Here is an 11,101-nt window from a genome sequence, read left to right as displayed (position 1 = left end):
CTGGAAGCAATATCCATACAGTAGCAATTATCACTGAGCCCAGACCAAGCTCTCTAAATCCCCTTTCTTACTAAAAGGAAACAAGGATTCTTGGAGAAATGGCTGATGCCACATCCTGGCAAGAAATATTCAAGATTAGCTTGCAATGTCTTATCTGGATGGAAAGCAAATGAGTAATCAAAGACTACTGTTGTTGTGTCAAGATGATGCAGGAGACAATTTTGAAAGGGCTCTTAATGGCCAAAGATGGGCATGTGTGCATCAAAAGAATAATGACTTCAATGGGTTGAAGGAAGCTCATGAAAAATTCATGAGTTCAAAGCAAAACAAAATTATTGGTCATCTTTAAAGATTGAATAATTTCAAAATTATTATTCTGAAAACTGGAAAATAAAAGGAAAAAATCAAGTATTTATTTTTCCCTTGCTCTATAAACTATATAATCAAATAGTTGAGAAAATGTTTTTAGAAGAATTTTAGCTAATAAATGCAGAAGGACAGAATCAGGAAATACTCAGCTTGTAACACCTAATGAAATAACGCATTTTGACTGCTAAAACAATTGAGAGAAAGATTCACGGAAACTTTATACTGGGAAATTAGGCTGACAGTATCTGTACCCACTGATGCATTTTAAATCGCCAAAATAGAGACAACTATGCATTATGTGCCTCTTGTCACAATGTGATCAATAGTATAGGGTACCACCTATGATGTATTCTTGCCAAGAAAAATGAATTTCCGTTCAATTAGGCATCAATGATCATTCTACAGGAAATACAGAGGATAGAGGAATATGCTAACCAACATCTCCAGGATTCAACAAGCCAATTCCAGTCTGGGGAAAATTCTATGAGATAAATGAGCCAGTTTCTTTAGCAAATAAATGGCAAGTGATGGAGAGAGGCAAAAAACAACGACAACAAAAAAAGGTTTTTTGTTGTTGATTAAAAGGTAACTGAGACATTTTTTGACCAAATGCAATTTGTAGATCTTGCTTGGATCTTAATTAAGAAAATCACAAGAAATTAGAGTGGTCCAAAAATGAATTGTTCCTTGAAGTGCTATGTTCTCCGTCACAGTAAGTTTTTGGACATAGAGCAGTTATATGCCACGGATGTTACATATAAGATTATTGATTGGTTGAGATGTTAGCTAGGCAGATTCTAAGATTCCTTCTTCCTGAAGAAGATGATTCCAAATTCACTCAAAGAAAACTACCCAATAGGAAATATACCCAAGTATGGTAGATTTGGTTTCTAAAGATTAGCACAACTGTATCTTCCATTTCACATGCTCTTTTGGAAGGAGACCTTGACATTTGCCCATCAAGAAGTGAAATCTTTCTCTGCTGCTTGAACCTGGGTTGTCTCTGTGACTGGCTTTGACAAACAGAATGTGGGAAAAATGAGGCTGTGTGGCTTGACGCTAGGCTTTAAGAGAATTTCTGCTTCCTCCTTCTTAGAGGCCTTGAACCACCATGTAAAGAGATCCAGCCACCTTACTGGAGAAACCATGCAAGAGAGAGTGAGATGCCCATCCAGCTCCTAATTGTTCTAGTTATACAGCTGAGCCACCTTATATGTCAGTGAAGCCATCTTGAACATTCAAGCCCCAGCTTTGTCAGTGCTACAATTGAGCTCAGGATCCAGCAGACCCATTAGCTAAATGCAACCATAGGAATGACTCCATGATGCCACATGGAGATGAAAAACCACTCAACTCTATCTTGTACAAATTTCTGAGCAAATAAAATGGTTGCTGCTTTAAGTCACTAACCTGTAGACAGTTTACTATGCACTGTTAATATGGTGAACACAGGATAAAAAATCAGATATTGTCTTGGCTTTACAAGTCTTTATACTTAAACTTAATTTTTAAAAACCACAAAAATGATGATGAAAACAATGGACACAGTTTATGTGCTAGACCAAAAATGGTTTGTTTCACCCTTCACTAGCTGCAGATATGTGAAAGAGCTATAATGCTGAACCCAAAGACATTATGCAAGGACTTACTGTTTGGGTTTCAATGGTGAAATGATTCCTAACTGGATGAAACTCAAGTCTTACACGATAGTACATAGTTGAGAGGAAGAGAGAGATTATTATAAAATAACTTCTTTTTCTGACATGCAGAAATAGTGGAACAACAGTGTTTTTTTCTTTTATTCTTTTCAAAGATAGAAAAATGTAGGTATTAAATATGATAGAATGTGGAGAAACTGACAAAAAATGCAGTTCTACAGATTTTGGGAACCATGACTATGTGTACTTTCATTTCCAGTACATACACCCTTATTATCCTAATGAAATACTACGCAATTCTGTATCCTCAGCTGTGGTGGTGTTATCTCATCATCATCGTCATCACTGTTTCAGGAAGGAGGATCAAGTGGGAGGTAACGAACAAAAAGGTAGCAGATAAAGATACAGAGAAAGGGACAGAGCAAAGGAAAAAAAGAGGAGAGGAAAGGAATGAAATGAGAACTCTTGGCAAAGGTTGAGATACATAATGGGGTTAGAGATTATAAAAATAATATGATAGCATATGATCTGCAAAGGAATTTGTTGTTTATAAAGAACTTTAGTGTATGTTATCTAATTTAAATTTTATGAAAGTTGTTAATGATGTTTTATTATCCAAATAATAAAACATTATGGATCCATTATGGATGAGGAAATATGAATAGGGCTGAAAGAATACAAGTTGATCATTATTTTTCCTTTTAATATATTTACTGAATGGCTACTTTGTTGCTAGTCAGTATGCTAAGTGCTGGAAATAGAAATGTTTGCAAAGTGAGCATGATGTCTGCCCTTATAACCTACAGTCTAGTATAGGAGAAAAGTGTATTCAAAATTATAGAAACAACTGTAAAATTGCAACAATTTAAGGAACATGGTACTATGAAAACATAGGATAAAAGGATTTGATATAGTCAGATCCTTTTTTGACAAACACATTGCACAGTTATCTTGCTTGAATCTGTTTTATGAATATGCTTCACTGAAATGTGATTCTACATTGAGGAATCAATAAACATTTTCAAGCCACTCTTGCATTTTTTAAATTAAATAAGTTTCCCAAGGTATAAATAAAAACCTTACTTTATTTTTACACACAGAACTCCCTGCCTTTACAGTGCGACCATTTATTGGATCAAAATTCTATACTTTGTAGTCTTTAGTCAAGAAATGGCCAACAAGGTCACTTAAGGTCTATTCTAGACATATTTTAACTACCACTTACTTCCCCAGCTTTGAAAGTATCACTCATAGCCTGTCAGCCAGATGATTAAAGTCTATGCCTCTAGTCCCTAGGGTTTTCCTTTTTTAGACTTCTCAGAGTAAATGCTAGCTTTATGCAACACCAGATATAAGAGACTGATCAGACAAGATTTGTACTCATAAACTTCTGCTCTAGAAGAAAAGCACACAATATAACTACTGAACATCCAATAGTACTTTTACTCTAAGGACTTAAAACCTAAGTGAACACCATCTTCTCAAATAACCCCTAATAGTTAGTTCATTAATCCTTCTAAGAGCCCATGGCCAAGGTTGATAAGAATAAACAGGACACTAAAATACAAGGAGTTTAACTGCTGTATTCTGGGTTCCCCAAATTTAATAAGACCTGGAGTCATGAGGCTCCTTTTTCTCAATATAGACACTCTACAAGGACTTTTGAATGAAATGACCAGTATTTACCTTTCCTAGAAATGTGGATATTACCTAAAGTGTTAATCTATTTGGTAGTTTCTTTCTCCACATTTCATATTTTACTTAAGAATCTTCACACTAAGGTAAACTTTGTAAGCTCTGATTATTACCCAAAATTTGGAGTTTGAATATTTTGTAATAATGCTTTTTAAAATATTATTTTGATAAATATTTTCCATGTAATAATATCTGGACTAAATTTCAACAGTACTATGTTTCAGTCCACCTTACAGTAAGTTTATCTTTTCATATCCCTCTAATTTGCCTCCAGTAAATTATTAGATATCTTACAGCTACTGATTTCTTACTTAATTCCATTGTGGTCAGAAAACATTCTTTGTATGGTTTGTTTCCTTTTTTGGTGAACATAGCATGTACACTTGAAAATCATGTGTATTCTATAGTTGTGTGTATTATTTTGGTTCAGGTGGTTGATAGTGTTGTTCAGATCACTTATGTTTTTTTTGAATTTTGCCTAGCTCTTCTATCAAATGCTGAGGGAAGAGTGTTGGTATCTCTATAATAATGAAATAATCTATAGCTGCCTTTAATTCTGTTCTTTTTTGCTTCATACATTTTGATGCTCTATTATTAAGTATACCTGTATTCATGATTTTTATGTCTTTCCTATGGATGGAACTTTTATCATTATAAAGTGTTCCTTTTTGTATATGGTTTTATTTTGTCTTGAAGTCTTATTTTATCTGATACTGATATTGAGTCCCTTCTCATTACTTTCTTATGCTTATTGTTTGCATAATATATCTTTCCCATCCATTTACTTTTAATGTATTTATGTTTAAAGTGCATTCTCATTGTCTATGAGCCTTTCTGGCTAATCCTTCATCAAAATCCTAATTTTTAATTTGAGTGTTTAGCTCATTAACATTTATTGCAATTATTGATATGATTAGATTTAGATATCATGTTTTATTATTTGATTTTTGCTTGTACTATTCTTTTAACCTTTGTTCCTCCATCTTTTGGATTATTTGTATTTTTTAGGATTCCATTTTGATATATCCATTGACTTTTTAGCTATATCTGTCAACATACACAATAAACTTTTTACAGTCTGCTGAGGGTTAATATTACTTAATATAAATTATAGAAACTTTGTATATGTATAGGGTCATTTACTGCAACTCTCCATCCTTTGTCATATGAATTACATCTATATACTTAAATCCCACAACATGATGGTATAATTTTAAAAACAATTATATGTATTTTAATAAGTAAGAGGAGATAATGTCTTTTATATTTACCAATATATTTGCCACTTCATATTCTCTCTATTTCTTCCTCAAATTCTGAGCTTCCAGCTAATACTATTTCTCATCACCCTGAGAACTTCCTTGAACATTTCTTGTAGTGCAGGTCAGCTAATAGTAAATTTTCGTCACTTATTTGAAAATGTCTTTATTTTACCTTCACTTTTGAAGGATATTTTTACTTGATGTAGAATTCTCGGTTGATGGATTTTTTCTTTAGCACTTAAATGATTTTATTCCACGGTCTTCTGGCCTCCATTGTTTCTGAGGAGAATCGAGCAGTCATTTGAATTATTGTTTCCTTGTGTTTATAGGTCATTTTCCTCTGGCTGCCTTCAGTGTTTGCTGGATTTCTCTTTTGTTAAATAATGCCCCCTCCTTTCTCTCAAAAACACACTTAAATTTCAGTGGCTGTGGTTGTACTATACATTGACCTCTGTTTCTTCATGTGAGAGAGACTGTGGGTTTTCTGTTGGAGTTTTAGTCGCTCCATGCAGTGCCTACTGTAGCTCAACCTCAGTCTAAAAGCCTTTCTTCACCTCGTTAATTCTCACTCATCAATCAAGACTCAGCTGATTAATCTGAGTCTCTAGATTCAACTAGATGTGTCCAAGTGTTGGGAATGCATTTGGTTGCATTTAACAGAAAATACTACTACAGTGATTTGAGCAAAACTGGGTTTGTTTTTCTCACCTAATATAAAATTCAGGGGTAGACAATTCAAAACTGATATAGCTGCTCAGACAGGTCATTAAGAACGTATTTTTTTCTATCTGCTCTGCTATTTGAATAAACCTTTTATTTTTATAGTTTCAAGTTGAAACATATATTCTTGGGCATTACATTCACTTCCCAGGTAGGCAGAATAGGCAAGGAAAATTAGTAGGATGATCAAGTCATCCTAGTTTGCCTGAGACTTCTTCATTTTTAAACTTAAAATCCCAAGTTCCATTAGTTGAACTAAAAAAAAAAAATCACATGGCCTGTCACCCATGATTTGTGTTTTTCATGCCTATAAAATATTCTGTGTGATTGCAAAATAAAAATTCAAGTGTATTCATCCTTTTGAAGAGATGGGATATGACCAAGCTGCAGTCACAGCTCACATTAACAATGTTGAATTATTATTAACTACGGCTAGATTCCTTGAATCATGGCATTTAGTCTTGTTGATTATCTCCAGAGAATGCTATTTCAAAATTTACTTAGATAACTTTATCTTAGGATCTTTCCAGACAAATAGCTTACTTAAATATTGATATCACTCTTGGTTATTTTATCTAGTTTTTAAAGTAATAGTTCAATATTTATGTTATAAAACAAAATGCATATAATAAAAAGGCAAAATCAAAATACATATTGCTGTAATGTTTTCAAATGTAAGTGCAAACAGTAAAATAAGGCCAAATAAGCTCAAAGAGATCTCAATGTTCTAATGAGAGATCTCAATTAATAAAACAATAAGTTAAAACATGGATATACTGAAGTTAAAACAGAATCATTTATATCTATGTTAAACACACTAGAATGAAATTTAAATATTGATGTTATAGAGAGTAAATATATGTCTTTTTGGTGGGTAGAGTTGCCTTAAACTGTTTCTGTTGTCAAAGGAGTTTAGGACATGCAACAAATCATCAATATTAGTAACAAATTCCAAGGAAATTGAAATTTATTTCTAGCCTGTCCATTAATTGCTTCCTTCAAGGCATAAAATAGCATTTCATAGCCTTAGGAGCAGAATATAGATATTTCCATGGTAAACATAAGACCGTATAATCTGACTAATAATTATGTAAGGTGTTTCTTATATAACCTGATATTATGTAAGCACAGTTAGGGATGTGTAGCATCTGCCTAGTGTTGTAAAAACACAAAACAAACATAATAGCCACTAGCATTTTCTTTTCCCTTGCTTCATTTTTCCCTTCTAATTTTTCCATAAACCAGTGACCACAAAGAGTGAATACTAATAAAGGATCCCTTACCTTTTAATGAAAGCACTTTCATACATCTTCTCTTATGCCTAAGAATTATTTGACAAAAATGCCTCTCAGCTGTGTTTCAGCAGTGTAAAATGTGTTTTTTTCCTACAAATGAAACTGAGCAATTCATTTTAATACAAATGGTCCTGTAGGCAAAAAATGAATTATATTTTTAGAAGTATTCCCTGACCCCAAGACTCTGAAGGAGCTACTCTTCTGACTTCAGTTGCCAAATTAAACTAAGTAGAAAGGTAATTGTCTTCCCTGAAGGGCTTGGAAATAAAACCTGCTAGAAAGCTTTGTTTATGGATATGGAGATATTCGAGTAGAATGTGGTTCTCCTCCATACATTTTAATAAATGATTAATAGAAGAGGAATGAGAGTTCCCAGTTATATAGCCTCATTGGTGACCCATATATCAAGTCCAGACCATCCCTTTATCTTAACCCTATAGTCACAGCCTAGTCCAGGACCTAGAGAACATTCTTTTTCCTTAGCTTGTTTATTTTGTTTGGAATTTAGTCCTTCATTGCCAAATACGTCTCCCTTCTTAGCCCATTATTTTTAATATAATGTATCTTCCCAGTTAGTGCTCTTAACCACCAAGCTATACTCTTCCCTCAAACTCCCAGTATTTTCAATTGTCTATCAATAATAAAGATAAATATTATTTAGGATGTGTTTTTCTAAATCTTTCTCATCTCCTAGTGTTTCAAAGAGCAGAAATACTGTGTAGCAATTATACTGGTACACTGCATGGTCAACTCTCAGCGGTCTAGCATGCAAAGAGGAGGTGATCATTCTATCACATGGAGACAGTATAATGTTATGAAATCTCCTTTAGTGAATTATTCTTATTTGTTCAATTGTTATGTTTCATCAGAACTTCTATTATGTCCACTATCGTTAGAACTTATTTGAGTAGCTGCTCATGCAAGCAAGACTTTATGTTCCATCCTTTTATATGTAAATTAAAAAATTATTCTTCAGCCAACCATATTATTCTATAATTAGCTTAGCAACACAAAGCAACCAGTTCTCATGTATCTGGACCAAGAAGCCACACACAGAAGTAATCATATCATATACTACACCTTCCCCTTGCAGGTTTACCTCTTGCCATGACTTCAAGTCAGTGCATAATTGTAAGTAAACTCTAGGTAATATCAAAGAAGGCATCTTCTGTCTGATAGTATATGAAAAGTGTAGAAATTAAAGAGGAGTAGAAATGAGTAAGGTGGGTAAATGGAAAATACTACAAAGTGCTGGAAACTTCAGTTTTACAAACATGTCTATAGATTCATATTTTCTTTCTAGAGAGGGATCCCGCAGGGACTTTGATTTAATTAATATAATGCCAAAGCTCAGCGAAGGAGTATAAATATTCAATAAATTCTTATGTAATACTATAATTGACTGAAGAATAATTTTTCATTTCCCATTAAAAAATGGTATTCGTGTGGACTGAAGAGTAGAATATACTATCAGACAGGTAGAGAAACAATACTGGATTTAGAGTCAAACAGGGCGATCAGAGTCTTATCCACTGGCTAGTGGTACAAGCTCAACTAAATCACTTCACCTGTCTTTTCTTCAGTTTTCTCATTTGCAGAGTGGAGACTGGAATCTTTCTCACAGGGTGTAATGCGAAAAAATGTTTTAGAGAAGGCGGAAGCAGTGGCGTCCGCAGCTGGGGCTTGGCCTGCGAGCGGCCCGCGGAGGTGGCGACGGCGCCCTTTGGATGCAGAGTTTGACGTCCAAGCAGCCTCGTCTCGGAGCGCAGTGTCTGTGTCCGTCCTCTACCAGCGCCTTGGCTGAGCAGAGTCGTGCGCCTGCCGCCTGGTTCGGCCGCCCTGTGCACTTGAGCGAGCAAGTGATAATCAAGTTACTATAAGTCTGCTAAACTGTGAAAACAGCTGTGGATCCAGCCAGTCTCAAAGTGACTACTGTGTGGCCATGGCCAGCTCCTGTAGCGCAGCAACAAAAAATGATAGTGTGGGCAGAACTGCCAGCACGGGGAACCTCTCCAGCTCCTTTATGGAGGAGATCCAGGGATATGATGTAGAGTTTGGCCCACCCCTGGAAAGCAAGTATGAATGCCCCATCTGCTTGATGGCATTACGAGAAGCAGTGCAAACTCCATGCAGCCATAGGTTCTGCAAAGCCTGCATCATAAAATCAATAAGGGATGCAGGTCACAAATATCCAGTTGACAATGAAATACTGCTGGAAAATAAACTATTTCCAGACAATTTTGCAAAACGTGAGATTATTTCTCTGATAGTGAAGTGTCCAAATGAAGGTTTTTTGCACAAGATGGAACTGAGACATCTTGAGGATCATCAAACACATTGTGAGTTTGCTCTTATGGATTGTCCCCAATGCCAGCCTCCCTTCCAAAAATTCCATATTAATATTCACATTATGAAGGTTTGTCCAAGGAGGCAGGTATCTTGTGACAACTGTGCTGCATCAATGGCATTTGAAGATAAAAAGATCCATGACCAGAACTGCCCTTTGGCAAATGTCATCTGTGAGTACTGCAATACTATACTCATCAGAGAACAGATGCCTAACTTTATGACCTAGACCGCCCTACAGCCCCAATTCCATGCACATTCCGTACTTTTCGTAGCCATGAAAAGATGCAGAGGAATCACTTGGCACGCCACCTACAAGAGAACACCCAATCAAACATGAGAATGTTGGCCCAGGCTGTTCATAGTTTGAGCCTTATACCCGACTCTGGGTATATCTCAGAGGTCCGGAATTTCCAGGAAAGTATTCACCAGTTAGAGGGTCGCCTTGTAAGACAATGTCATCAAATCCGGGAGCTGACTGATAAAATGGAAACTCAGAGTATGTATGTAAGTGAGCTCAAACGAACCATTCGAACCCTTGAGGACAAAGTTGCTGAAATTGAAGCACAGCAGTGCAATGGAATTTACATTTGGAAGATTGGGAATGAATTTGAAATGTTAAGAAGAGCAGAAACCTGTTGTGATTCATAGCCCTGGGTTCTACACGGGTAAACCCAGGTACAAACTGTGCATGCGCTTGCGCCTTCCGTTACCGACTGCTCAGCGCTGTGCAAACTATATATCCCTTTTTGTCCACACAATGCAAGGAGAGTATGACAACCACCTCCCTTGGCCCTTCCAGGATACAATATGCCTTACAATTCTTGATCAGTCTCAAGCACCTGTAAGGCAAAAACCACGAAGAGATAATGGATGCCAAACCAGAGCTGCTTGCTTTCCAGCGACCCACAATCCCACGGAACCCAAAAGGTTTTGGCTATGTAACTTTTATGCATCTGGAAGCCCTAAGACAAAGAACTTTCATTAAGGATGACATATTATTAGTGCACTGTGAGGTCTCCACCCGCTTTGACATGGATAGCCTTCAGAGGGAGGGTTTTCAGCCACAAAGTACTGATGCAGGGGTATAGCTTGCCCTCACTTGTTCAAAAACAACTACCTGAAGAAAACAGTGCCTTTCCTTGCCCTGTTCTCAATAACACGCAAACAAACAAAAATGCCACGGGAAAGATGTAGTATCTACTAGTCAGTTTTGGTTAGAGAGGTCACTTACTATTTCTTCCTCTTACAAATGATCTGAGGCAGTTTTTTCCCGGGAATCCACATGTTCCATGCTTTTTCAGAAATGTTAGGCCTGAAGTGCCTGTGGCATGTTGCAGCAGCTATTTTGTCAATTAGTATACCTCTTTGTTGTACTTTCTTGGGCTTTTGCTCTGGTGTATTTTATTGTCAGAAAGCCCAGACTCAGAGTACTAAACTTCTAATAATAATGAACTTTCGTTAAAACTTCAATCTATTTTTATAGCATTATATACAACATATTAAACGTGAAAATCACAAAAATGGGAGAAATTATGAAATGTAAATGGTACAAAAAGTAAAATGGTATTTTTAAGGTAGAATGTTTTTTAAAATGCTTAACATTTTATCTAATCAAAGAGTCTCTGCAGTCTTTATACTTAGAAGTTCAGTCATATAAAAAAGACATGTAGTCTCAAAATTCAAAGGAATCTTAAGATATCAGATTTTAATGTCCTCATTTTACGTTTGAGGAATTTTATGACTAGTGAAGCTA

General features: G+C 35.7%; 1 pseudogene; it reads left to right on the top strand.

Moving 5' to 3' along the window:
- The first annotated feature begins 2,260 nt into the window (after nt 1-2,260).
- Nucleotides 2,261-10,767, top strand: LOC100981785 (TNF receptor-associated factor 6-like; annotated as a pseudogene).
- Nucleotides 10,768-11,101: the final 334 nt, after the last annotated feature.

Source organism: Pan paniscus, chromosome 8 (genome assembly GCF_029289425.2).
Source record: "Pan paniscus chromosome 8, NHGRI_mPanPan1-v2.0_pri, whole genome shotgun sequence".
NCBI lineage: Eukaryota > Metazoa > Chordata > Mammalia > Primates > Hominidae > Pan > Pan paniscus.
The sequence above is the reverse complement of the archived record's forward strand: the minus strand, read 5'-3'. Positions and strand labels throughout refer to the sequence as shown.